Raw genomic sequence first — 12716 nt, forward strand, 5'->3', positions numbered from 1 at the left:
TTGCTACTGTTGCTACTATATGTCACCTCCACTCCTACCACCATCACCCCTACACCTTCCCAATGCAATATTGCTGGTTATTACAATATCCCATTTAACTTAGACAAGTTTTCTTATCTCCAGGCTAAACTATCCTAGTTTCTTCCCCAGGCCCTTCATCCTCCTGGCTATTCTCCATCAGTGTTCATCCTAAAATGTGGAGTCCAGCATTGATAGCTGTATTTACTTTCAGGACCACTTCATTCATCCTTCTTTTTAATGTATTTCTCTTAATGAATCCCAAGATTGACTTAGTTTTTTTGACTGTTGATCTATTTAATTGTTTAGTTCATTATATCCCCAAAGTCCTTTTTTTGCCTCAAAAATTGACATTTATTCAAAGTTAAAAATAAAAGGAAAAACTGATAAAGTTGTCCGTCCTGTGCACCGCCCCCCCCCACTCAAATTTCCTTTCCTCCATCCCAGAGAATAGGAGCCTGGGTGAAATCAGATTGGGAAGCCTCCTGCCCCCACCCCCACCCCAGATGAAGTCAGTCACATCAAGAGAAATCCCTTTAGGTGGAAGTTTTATAGAAAGTCTTGATGTTTCAAATAATTCTCTTGTCTTCTTCTGTCACCATGTTGATGGCTATGTCTTTACTACCAAAGTACCCACCATGGCTAATTTTGTGAATATAGTTTTTCTGGTTGATGAGGTCATAATTAATAACCAAAGATACTTGCTGAACATCAATGCCTCTAGCTAATAGGTCAATGGTAATAAACACCCACCTGGAACCTGAGCAACATTCCCTCATGATTACATCATGTTCTTTTTGGTTCATGTCTCTGTAAATTGCAGAGAGAGAGTGAAGTCACAGGCATGCATTTTCTCAGTGAATCAATCCATGGTATTGATGATCATAATAACAGCTTGGGTAATAGTCATCATTTCAAACAGATCACACAGGGTACCTAGCTTCCACTCCTCTCTTTCCACATTTATGTAAAACTGACAAATACCTTCAGAGATCAACTCCTCCTTCTTGACTCTAATCCAGATAGGATCCCCCATACACTTCTTGGTCACTTACAGCATATACAGGGCATGGTGGCTGACAGGAGTGCCACCTGAGTATTGCCATTGAGTTTCTGGAATATATCATAGATCTGGTCCTTAAAACTACAGTCCTCTCACTGCAATAATACTGATTATCACAATATCCTATTTAACTTAGACAAGTTTTCTCATCTCCAGGCTAAATGATCCCAGATGAAGAGTAATAGGAAGACTGACATTGAATGATAACCAGGATATAAAGAAAATTTTCAGGTAAAAATATTGAGTTGAATCAAATAAGATGAAATTTGATAAAGATAAATGTACTTAGATTACAAAAAAAAATCTTTATAAATAAAAGACACGAGAAGGCATAACTGACATTATCTGAAAAAAAGTTCATCTGAAATAAAACCTTGGGGTAGGTTAGGAGGGAAGAATGTGGGTATCATGATATGGGAAGATGGGGCAGGACTTCCTACACATACCTCTGTGAGGGGACTCGGGCTCCGGATCCAGAGATAAGGACCCTGATGTCATTGAGAATAACTGGAATGAGATTGTGAATACTTTTGATGATATGAACCTCTCAGAATCACTTCTTCTGGGTATATATGGCTGTGGTTTTGAGAAGCCATCTCCAATTCAGCAATTCTTCCTTGTCATGATGTGATTGCTCAAGCCCTGACTGGGACTGGGAAGACTGCTCCCTTTGCCATTTTCATTTTCCAATAAATTGACCTTGACTTAAAGGCCATTCAGATAAGATTCTGGCACCCACTAGAGAGCTAGCTCAACAGATCCAAAAGGTAGTCATGGCACTTGAAAACTACATGGGGTACCTCTTGCCATGCCTGCATTGGAGGAACTAACCTTAGGGATGAGGTTCAGAAATTACTTCAGATGAAAGCTCCTCACATCATTGTGGGTATTCCAAATCATATCTTTGCCATGCTTAACCAGAGATACTTATCTCCTAAATACATCAAGATGTTTGTTCTGGATGAAGCAGATGGAGCCCAAGTCCCCTCACAGGAGTATGTGTGGGAAGTCCTGTCCTATTTTCCCATGTCATGATGCCCACATTCTTCCCTCCTAGTCTGCCTCTCTTTTCACTTTGAATTCTCCCAAGATTTTTTTTTCCAGATGAACTTCTGTTTAGTTATGCCTTCTCTTGTCTTTTACTTGTAAAGCTATTTTTTTAATCAAAGTACATTTATCTTCATAAAATTCCATCTTATTTGATTCAACTCAATATTCTTGCCTGCACATTTCTTTGTACCCTGGTTGTTATTCAATGTCAGTCTTCCTATTATGTTCATCTGCAAATTTGAAAATCATATCATCATCTACCTTTTTATTTTAGTCATCCTTCTTTCCTTCCTTCAATTAGGACAACCTTTGTTCTGTTTTGGTCCTTTGACCCTTCTTTAATTCTCTGTGATCTTTCAAAGATCAGTGATGGCAAATCAGCACTCATATTTGCCAATTCTTGCAATTTCTTAGGATATAACTCATTTGGGCCTGGTGTTTTGAACTAGTCATAAACTGCTGAGTTCCCTCCTACTTTTTCCTTGTCTTGGATTTCAGCTCTTCATTAACCATTTTTGTTCTTTTATTCCTACCCAAAGGGCATTCTCTATAGAAGACCTAACAGAAACAAAAGTAGAATGGAGCAGCCTAGTTCTTCCTCTTCTTTTGACCTCAATTATCATTAATTTATGCAGTCCAAACAGGGATCCTATTTCTTCTTTGATCTCTTCTTCCCCTCAGTAAAGACAAAAACAAACTAAAAAACTGCCAACAGATTAAGATAGAATATGTTATGCTACTGTATCAGAGAAAATTATCTGAATATTATCATCAGTTTGGGTTCAAAATGTTCTTGTTCAACAGAGTGAAGGGTGATTCAGAGATCACTTACTGTTTGAACTTTAAGACAAATTTTCTGTTTAGTGCAATGACCCACCATGGCTCCAGGGGATTCTACCCACCTCCTGAAAAAAGGTGATGGACCCATGAGCCATAGATTTTTGATCATAGCCAGTGTAGAAATTTGTCTTGCTTGACAGTATTACAAGGGTTTTGTTTGATTTTTCTTTTTTCTTTTAAATGGGGAGGGGGAAGGAGAAAATAAATGGTTGTTAATTAAAAAACTAAGATGAAATGAAAAAAGAAAATGTTGTTTAGGGAGCTGTCTTTTAGGGACGTAGTTCAAATGAATCTTGGCTGCATTATGTCCAAGGTAAAGTAAATATTAGCCTTGTAGAGTTAAAGTAGGTCAGGAAGACCAGAGGGCACTCTATTCGATCACATGCCATTCCTCAAGCAAAAGGAACTTGGCAAAACTAGGGAGAGTTTATTGGTAATGAAGCACATTGTCTTTTAAGGAAGAGATGCTTAACCTCTGTATTCGGTGAATGTGAACAGCCTACAACCAGTGAGGAGGAGGTCTCTACTGGATCACCGAACCTTTGGCAGAATGCGCATTTCAAGAGAATTCCTGTGATATGCGTATTGTGGGGTACTGGTTGAAGAATCTTGTGATAGAAGGGCATTCCTTCTCAGGAATGAACGTTTGTGTTTCTTTGAGAAAATGCTGCACTTGGAACCCAGTGTTTCCAAAGGATTTAAACAAGATTTGGTTTCCTTGGCAACCAGGTCCTTTCCTGCTGGTGACACACATTTTAAAGGCAAGATCAGTAGCACCCTAGTTAGTTGCCAGCAAAAGTCACCTTGAAGTCTAGGCAGGAAGCTGCTCTTTTTGTTGAAAATGGTAGCTCTAGAGGCCTTTTATTTGTTTGTTTTTAAAAGCTATGTAAATGGTTGGCCTTTGATTGTCTTCCTGAGGAAGAGATGTCAGGTTATTGTGTGTTCTGGAGGGAGGTAGTCAGGAGAAAGGTGGGGGTGGGGAATAAGATTTGGAAAATGTTGGGAGAGAAGAAGCTGACATAGTCAGTTATCACACTTTCCTCCAGCTTTTGCATTAGGATTAGGGGAATATTATAGCGGAGTGGCTAATCTTTTTGTGGCCAGGCTGCTTGCCTATGTTGATAAGCGTGATTAAAAACTTTTAAAGCCAAATGCATTAACAAGCCTTATAGCTGCCAAGGACGCTCATGGCCACCCACACTTTGCAGCTATCCCAGAGAAATTGGACTGCTTCTACAACAGGTTTTGGGTTTATAGGATTCCAAGACCCCTTAAATAGATCTCTTCAGTTTATTTGGACAAGCTTGGAATCTGAGATTGTTCAAGTCTAAAAATATTTTCTAACTACTGTCAGCAATTGACTACAAATGCACAAAACAAAATGTGTGCCTTTTGTTTAATGGGGATGGGGAAAAGGTTGAGATTATTTTTAAGCCTATAATTTATATGCCAACAAAATAGGCCTGTTTTTGTCTTAACTATGAAATCCTCTTTTTCATGAACTAGAAAAAGTACTAGACCGTTTAAATAAACCTCTTCAGAACCCAATGTCAAGATGCACTTTTTAGATAAAATTCAAAACCCTACGCTTTTCTCTTATTCATTGATGATCATAGGATCACAAGACTAAGGTCACAGGACCATAGATTTAAAGTTTGAAGGAATGTTAAAACTGGTCTAGTCAGCCTCAGAAAGAAGTAATTCTAATTCAGTTACAAATGAGAACTGGGAGACTTCTTAAGATGGATAAATCAAAAGATCTTACCAGCTCCTTTTGTATACTATCTGTTGGGCTAGTGAACTTGACTAACAAAAGAACTGGAAATATTCTTAACTCCCCAAAGCATTTCAGCCTTGGCTGCCTCACTATCAGCCAGTCATGAAATGCTGTAGAGCATTTATTAAACACCTTAATGATATGCTGTACACTAAAGTAAGTGGCAGAAATACAAATAGAGGCTCAAACAATTTGCTGAGGGAAAGTGAATGGTAGCTGTGGAGTTTTAGATACTGAGTTGATCAATAGCAGTATCTAAGAATTTTAGACCAAGAATAATATAGGAATCAAGCTGAAATCTGTAGAAAATCAAAATAGCAAAGTGAGAAAGTACAGGTAATTTGATTTTAGACTGCATTAAAGAAGAAATGAAGAGGAAGCAGTGTAATGTAGTGAGTAGAGAGCCAACCAGGGAGACCTGGGTTCGGCTTCCATCTTTGGTGACGAATGCTGACTTGGAAGTCATTTAGCTTCTTGTTGAACTAAACAACTCTCAATTTCAGAGATGGTGCTAGCCTGTATTAGTGGAGGGCCTTGCAATAGGAATGAAAACAAAAGGTGTCAGTATCCCTAAGAGAGGAATAGTATTCTACTATATTCTGCCCAGTTAGAGTATTTTTAGATCATTGTTTGTAGTTGTATACTTCACATTTTAGGAAAAACATTTGTAAAACTGGATAGTGTCCCCTGAACAGTGATCAAGATGGTGAAAGGTGTTGCCCTTATGCCATATGGTGAAAAGTGTTGCCCTTATGCCATATGGCCATAGGTTGGAAGAATTGATTGTGTTGAAAAAGAGAAGATTTGGGGGGGGGGGTAGATAAGGTGTGTCTTCAAGTTCTTGATTGGCTATTTTGTGGAAGAGGAATTATATTTATTCTCTTTTGTGTTATGGAAATCCTTAGGCAAAGGGTTCTGAATTGTTCCGAATGAGAACTTGACCCAAGGACTATCTCCCTAAAATATGAACTCAGAAGGATGTGAGTCCAGAGCTGCTTTGTGAAAATTTTTTTTGGGGGGTGGGGGTGGGAATAGGGAAGAAGAGTAAAAGGGCTGTGGGTTACTTTATTAATACCCTACATGAAATAAAATGATCATTAACATAGTAAAGGTGTTTTTCTGCCTTGTTATTACTGTTTTTATGTTTGAAGCTGATGAATTTCTAAGCCTACCATCTTTCTTTACCACATAGAGATTCAGTTCCTTGGCAACAAAGACCCAGGCTAGCACTAGATTTGTAGGAAAGATGCTGATGTGACTTTTTAGGCTTTTCACAATATCTCCATTCTCCAAGTTTTTTGTGTTCTCATGTTATGTTTTCTAGGTTTGACATACTTAAAGCATATATGTTAAAACCATAAGATCATATAATATATGTGTTATAATCCAAAAGAAAAAACATCTGTATGTTCTTTTATTTAAATTAATGAATTACATATGTATTGGTTAAGGCAGTGCTGGTATTTTTGAACTCTAATTTGCCCTATTTGCTCTCAAGTTTCCCTTATGGAAATCCCATATTGTCATCATTCAGTCCATTTTATTTATGTAATTTAATTTTTTTGAGAGAATTCAAAAAGGTTCATTATTCTATTGCTCATCCTATTAACATAGACTCCTTTAGCATAACAACATAACACAAAAGTAGAAGACAGATTGGTTTGTACAAACTGGCCTTATAGCATAACAATTTGACATTTTAAAAGGCAAGTATTCAATACTAAAGTGAATTTTTACAATAACTAGATAAGAGTTGATTTCTTTTTGGAGAGTTTGTTTTAATGGGAATCAGAAGCAATAAGGAACTATGTAAATGCAAGATTTTAATGCCCACTTATAGATATGACATTTTGGGACAGCATTTATGTTATGTAGTATTTATCTTTATAAAATATCTAACCTAAGGTTGTTTATTTTTTCAATGTACCCAGGGATGACTGCAACTGAAACAATATCAAAGGCATATATAGTATTTTGAAGGCCTCTGAAACATTCATCATTAAAAAAAAATTCTTGCTTGTTATGTGAAAAGTGATCATAAGATATTAGAGGCTTTTGAATATATGTTAAGTGTTCATTATGCAAGTTAGCACCCTCTGTTACCTGTTTTGTGGGCACCTGTATACTTGATTCATTGTATTTACTTGTCCAAGCAACTTGTTAGTTAAAAATTTTGACTGTTTAAATAAGAGCAATTTAAAAAATGGGAAGATGGTATTTAATTGTCACTGGAAAGGAAGAATGCTAAGGGCTTGATCCTATCTATACAAAGCAAAATATCCTTTGGAAGTGATGGTATTGTACATTCATTCATTTAATAGCAGACTTCTACATGCAAGTTATTGTGCTTGAAACTGCAGAGATAGAAAGGTTGTAGATGTTTGTTGCCTTCAGGATTATCCTGAGGAATACAAAAATTTGACAATAAAAATAGATATGGCCTATTTCTGGGAAGAGTTGAAGAAGGCAATAAGCAGAAACTAGGAAATAGTGTATAAAGTAACAGCAGTATTGTTTTAAGAACAACTTTGAGGGGCGGTTAGGTGGTGTAGTGGATAAAGCACCAGCCTTGGAGTCAGGAGTACCTGGGTTCAAATCCAGTCTCAGACACTTAATAATTACTTAGCTGTGTGGCCTTGGGCAAGCCACTTAACCTCATTTGCCTTGCAAAAACCTAAAAAAAAAAAAAAAACTTTGAGTGACTAAGTCATTTTGACTATTATAAATGCCCAAATTAACTGTAAATGACCTGTGAAGGAAGATACTGTTTGCATCCAGAGAAAGAATTCATAAATAGAAGTATGTATAGAATAATTTTATGACTATTTACACACACACACACACACACACACACACATATTTGTCTAATGATAGCCATCTATGGGAGCAGGGAAGAAATTTGCATAAAAACTATCATACATTTAAAAAGGATAACAAGTTCATAGTAAATTTGCAGTTTCGTATATAATCATCTTTTTAAATTATTCTGTTATGGAAGTGCTTCTTTTATTCCATTAATTAAAAATAAAATATAATAAATTTTAAGTACATTGTGGGCATTAAGATCATAGGGTAGTAAATCAACAACTGTGATTCCTTTTAGGTCTAAATCATCTAAACTAACTCCTTCATTTTAAAGATGAGGAAATTGAGGCCCAAGGAAGTTAACTAGCTTGTTCAGGGTCACAGAAGAGTCATGTTAATTGTAAGAAATGAAATTTTGACCCAGTTGTTTTATACTACGCTTGCCTAGTTTGTGAAATTTTGTATTAGATTATATGTATTATATTAGATGGTGTTCATGCTGATTAGTTGACACCATACATTTAGATTTCAGTGAAAATAAGAAGCATCATTGATTTGCTCTATGTAGATAAATTAGTTTCATTAAAAGACCTTGATGTTTCACTTACTTGGGAATAGACTGCCAACTTTGTGTCTTTTCTCTGCTGGTAATGGTATTTTAAAATAAACAGTTTGGAAGGAAAATTCTTGTATACAATGGATGTTTTTTTTAATGAAATAGACACCTCTAATTATAAATTTAAAGTCTTTGTGATCAAAATTATTTCAACTAGAATGAAAAGAAAAAAGTATAGGTTTGGAAAAATATGTACATTTATTATTGATACATGTTTAATGTCCCCCAAATAGAAAATTTGACATAAATCCAAAAGTTTAGAAGTTCTCCCTTATTTGATGAAATCAAGGGTTTTTTTTAAAAAAAATCTTATCAAAAGAAGAAATGTAAATCTAAAAAAATCTGAAAAATTCAAAATCAATAATAATCAGGTGAATGAAATGCAAAATAGCTGAACTGTGGACTCATACTCAACAAATTCAAAAGATAGTTTAAAATGGTAAAACTAAATTTTGAAGGAACTATGCAAATATAAGTATACTAATTCACTGCTGATGCCACTATAATTTGGTCTGATTTTGTTCTGGAAAAATATTTGGAATTATTTAAGAAAAGTTATTAAATTGATAATATACTTTTAACCCAGAGATTTTACCAGTGAATTTATGCCCACAAGAAAAGTTACATATTTTATATTCATAGTAATATTATTTATTTCAAAAAAGGTGTAGAAAGAAATATGACCACCGATTAGGGGAAAATTCTTATATATTACTTCAATGAAATATTATTGTTGGGTGAGGTCTTATGAATATAAAGTATTAAAAGAAACATGTAATTCCTTGTAGGTAGGGTTGCAAATGGGAGAACAAAATACATGATGTGAACTACAATATGATATGTAGTATTGGTCACAACAACTCTTTTAGGAGGTTATGTTTATGTTTAAGTGTGTGAGGGTTATCTGTTGTGTTAAAATATTACATTTCAATATAAAAAGTACATATTTAGATAGCTAGCAGTTGTTCCTTTGTTCCAAAACTGAGTGGCATAATTCAGTCTGTTAATCTACTATAAATTTCTGATTTCATTTGAACTGCAAATTAAGAGTTAGTAGAGAACTTAAAAATATTATTTCAAGGAGCAGCTAGGTGATGCAGTGGATAGAGCACCAACTTTGGAGTCAGGAGGACCTGGGTTCAAATGTGACCTTAGATACTTCATAATTACCTAGCTGTGTGACCATAGGCAAGTCACTTAACCTCATTGCCTTAATAAATTTTTTTACAAAGTCAAAAAAAATTTTAAAAAATTTATTTCAAACCTCCTCATTTTACTGGTAAAGAAATTAAGATCCAGAAAAAGTGACACAGTAGTTAGTAACAGAGCCTGACCAAAAGCTTTAGGGTCTTGATTTTCTTTTCTTTTCTTTCTTTTCTTTTAAAGTTTTTGCAAGGCAGTGGGGTTAAGTGGCTTGCCAAGGCCACACAGCTAGGTAATTATTAATTGTTTGATTTCGGATTTGAACTCAGGTCCTCCTGACTCCAGGGCCCGTGCTTATCCACTGCGCCACCTAGCTGCCTAGTGGGGTCTCGATTTTCCGTTGAGAGTTCTTTCCAACATACCATTCTGCCTCCTCTGTTTTTTTTCATATATCTACATACATACATACATACACACACACACACACACAAACATATGTGATTTCTTATAGCCTAGGAAAAAGTCATCTTTGTGATTTACTACACCAATCTGTAAGAAGACTTTTTTTAACCTCAATCTTTTTCTTGGTTCACTGTATTTTCTATCCCCTCCCCTCTCTCACTACTTTTTTCTCCCTCTCTCTCCCCCCCTCCCCCTTTCCCTCCCTTCCTCTGTGGCAAGTAGGAATAAATCCTTAGAAATAATTGAAATATTAAAAAGTCACATATTTTCAGCATATATTCTATTACCCATTGACCTCAATGTACCTTTGCTCCATTTAGCTTATCACAGGCTATTGTACTTTGTTTAGTGCTTGTCTTCTTCTGAGTAAAGACATGCATCATTCATATCTTTAACCTGGCTTATATTGATATTCATATCTTTAACCTGGCGCATATTCCTTCTAACTCAATGAAAATCTCTTAAGTCTTTAATAGCATGGCAATATTGTTAAACAAGGTTTAATGCTTGTATGTTTTGCAAAATATTTCAGTCTCAATAGAATGGATTGATTTGTCTATAGATTTTACAGGTTGGTGTTTTCCTTGTTAATTGACTAGACCCCAACTCTTGAAGGATGGCCCTTAGTAGACACAAGCTACAAAAACATAAATTAAATATTGCTGAAAGGCAATTGAACTCAGACTACGTGCAATGACCCATCTTGGTCCCAGAGAACAGAAAAATGAAACATTCTCTTTTCTCATCTCTCAGTAAAAGTGGGAAGAAAAGCAGCGGGGAAATGGGATTGGGGCAATATTGCCATACTGTCTGCGGCAGCTGTTTTATTCTATTACTTTATCACAAGAAAGGGTTCAACTGGAAGGAGGAATATCAAAAGCAAAAAATGACTGTAATGTACAAAAGACATCAGCAAAATTTTATTTTTTTAATGTTTTTGGATATACTGTATAATTTCTTGAACATGTATTTATTTTTCCTTCCTTGAACTTGTTGGTGATATAATAGTGTAGACTAAAAACAGAGCTGGGTGCTTAGATGTTGCTTTACCTGAATAAGAAAGAGGACCTTTGTTTCAGGTTAGGTCACAGTTTTTTCTTGCACTTTCTCTATATTCATTTGAGATATGGAACAGAATTTGGGGGGTTTAGACTTAAATTATAATCATCCAGGCATATTTTAAACTGGTTATATGTGTATGCTTAGAGCTAGCTACTTAATATATTTCATCTCTTCCTCTAAGAGTGTAAGATTTGTTGGAAAATATGGGTGTGACTATGAGGTGCCTACCATCCAGGTGAAGGATTGCTCTTTGGATTAGTAGTGATGAAGGAGCAGCCTTTGCTATAGCTGCACAACCAGTGTGAAATGGAATGATTTATAGGAAATCCAGCTGTGAGGTTGTTGGGGTTTTTTTCCCTTGGTTTCTTTTAGAGCTAGGGGCGTGGCTAAAAAAGCCAACCTCAAACTGAGCAGACCATTGATCAGACCAGGGATGATGTAGAACTCGGTCTCACAGACAACAGCTAAGCATCGGGGAAAGATTAGCTGGCAAAGATAACGAGAAAGAAGCACTCAGTGACAGAGAGGCCATCTGTCAGAGTCTGAGAAGCTGTTTTGAAGGAAGCAGAAAATGAAATGAAGAAAGTGATTTGGGTTCAGAGCCTAAGGACATTTTTAGACAAAGTAAGTTTTTATCCGAAAGTAGTAGAAATAGGGTGGTGGGTCGACAGCAGTTACTTTTACTCCCACTTTGATGAGCACTGATGGATGTATACCATATCTTCCAAAGAAGATTTGGAAACACTGACATCCAATTTGAGTGGAAGTTGGTTTTAATAAAAAAGGCAACTATGTGCCACTTTAGTTATTCACGATTTCTTTCAATTGAAAACTGCTACCATACAAATAAGATTTAGCAGTCCTCTTACTCAACCTCATATGGTTATTTTACGTAATTTTAGGTTCTTATTTTTCTTTAAAGAGGATGAAAATTACTGAACCTCTTTCCTAAAAGACAACTTTAGTAAGAGAGTGGCCTATCTTTCGGTTTTAAGCAGCTGGCAAGAAACTGTACTTAGTTGTTTATTCCATTGAGCATAGGTTACTCAGCTAATCCTGGATATGCCCCAAATTTCCTATGTGTCTCCTAAATCACTTTACTGATATTGGCATACATTTTTAGGAAAAATAAATAAGTCAGCTGCCACAAGGTCTTTTTCGCTTTTACCATTCTCCAGAGAACATCATGTTATGGGGCAAAAAATATACTATAATCTTATTGTTTTGTGTTAACAAGTTATTGAATTTGTTAGACTTGAGTTATTCCTAATAATAAGGTACACTCATGTGTTTATTTTTGGAGTTAGATGCCTTTTGGTTCATTAGGTAGCAATTTGGCTAATTCCAGAAGGGTCTAAAGCTATCCTTTGGAATGACAAGGTTGCATTAGCAATAATAAATAGCAAAAGAGAAAAATACATGAAGAGTTCTGAAAGGGAACTTAAGGACCTCTTTATTTGGACTTAGATGATTCTCTTGCAGTTTCTACAGAAAAATGACTACTATTTTGCAGTGGTTCTAGTGTGTGTAGTCTGTTCCAAGCCAGAAGTGGAAGCATTGGCTGTAAACTCAGAGGAGAAGAAAAAAAAAAAGCAAAAACCGCTCAGTGTTATGGCCCAATATGGATGACAAAAACTCCGTAGCATGTGTGGGAAAATGGCTGCAATCCAATGTCTGGAATCATTTATCTTCTAGTAGAGTCTGGAAGATGACTGTTTTATGTATTTTACAGAAATCCCCACTGATTGATTTCATTTACATGGAGAGAGGGCATAGTGACTCTTGATGGAGACAACCAGAAAGAAAAAAGTATTGATCCTTTTTTATAGTTTTCCTGATACTCTGATCTCATTAGACTTTGGGGTTTAGTTTTTGTTTGT

The 12716-nt window shown here is 35.8% G+C and overlaps 1 protein-coding gene and 1 pseudogene across 8 annotated transcripts in view; one reads left to right on the plus strand and one right to left on the minus strand.

The window, feature by feature from the left end:
• Positions 1–1579, minus strand: part of LOC141510210 (eukaryotic initiation factor 4A-I-like) — a 64214-nt pseudogene extending 62635 nt beyond the window's left edge.
• Positions 1–12716, plus strand: part of STARD13 (StAR related lipid transfer domain containing 13) — a 624823-nt gene that overhangs the window by 505336 nt on the left and 106771 nt on the right. Inside the window, exon 1 of one of the 8 annotated variants that reach the window (XM_074216057.1) lies at positions 11443–11460. The exons of the other annotated variants lie outside the window; for them this stretch is intronic. The gene's annotated coding sequence lies outside the window, so the exon portion shown is untranslated. Of the gene's footprint in view, positions 1–11442; positions 11461–12716 lie in introns of those variants that run through there. 8 annotated transcript variants of the gene reach the window in all.

The sequence above is a fragment of the Macrotis lagotis genome, chromosome 1 (assembly GCF_037893015.1).
Source record: "Macrotis lagotis isolate mMagLag1 chromosome 1, bilby.v1.9.chrom.fasta, whole genome shotgun sequence".
NCBI lineage: Eukaryota > Metazoa > Chordata > Mammalia > Peramelemorphia > Peramelidae > Macrotis > Macrotis lagotis.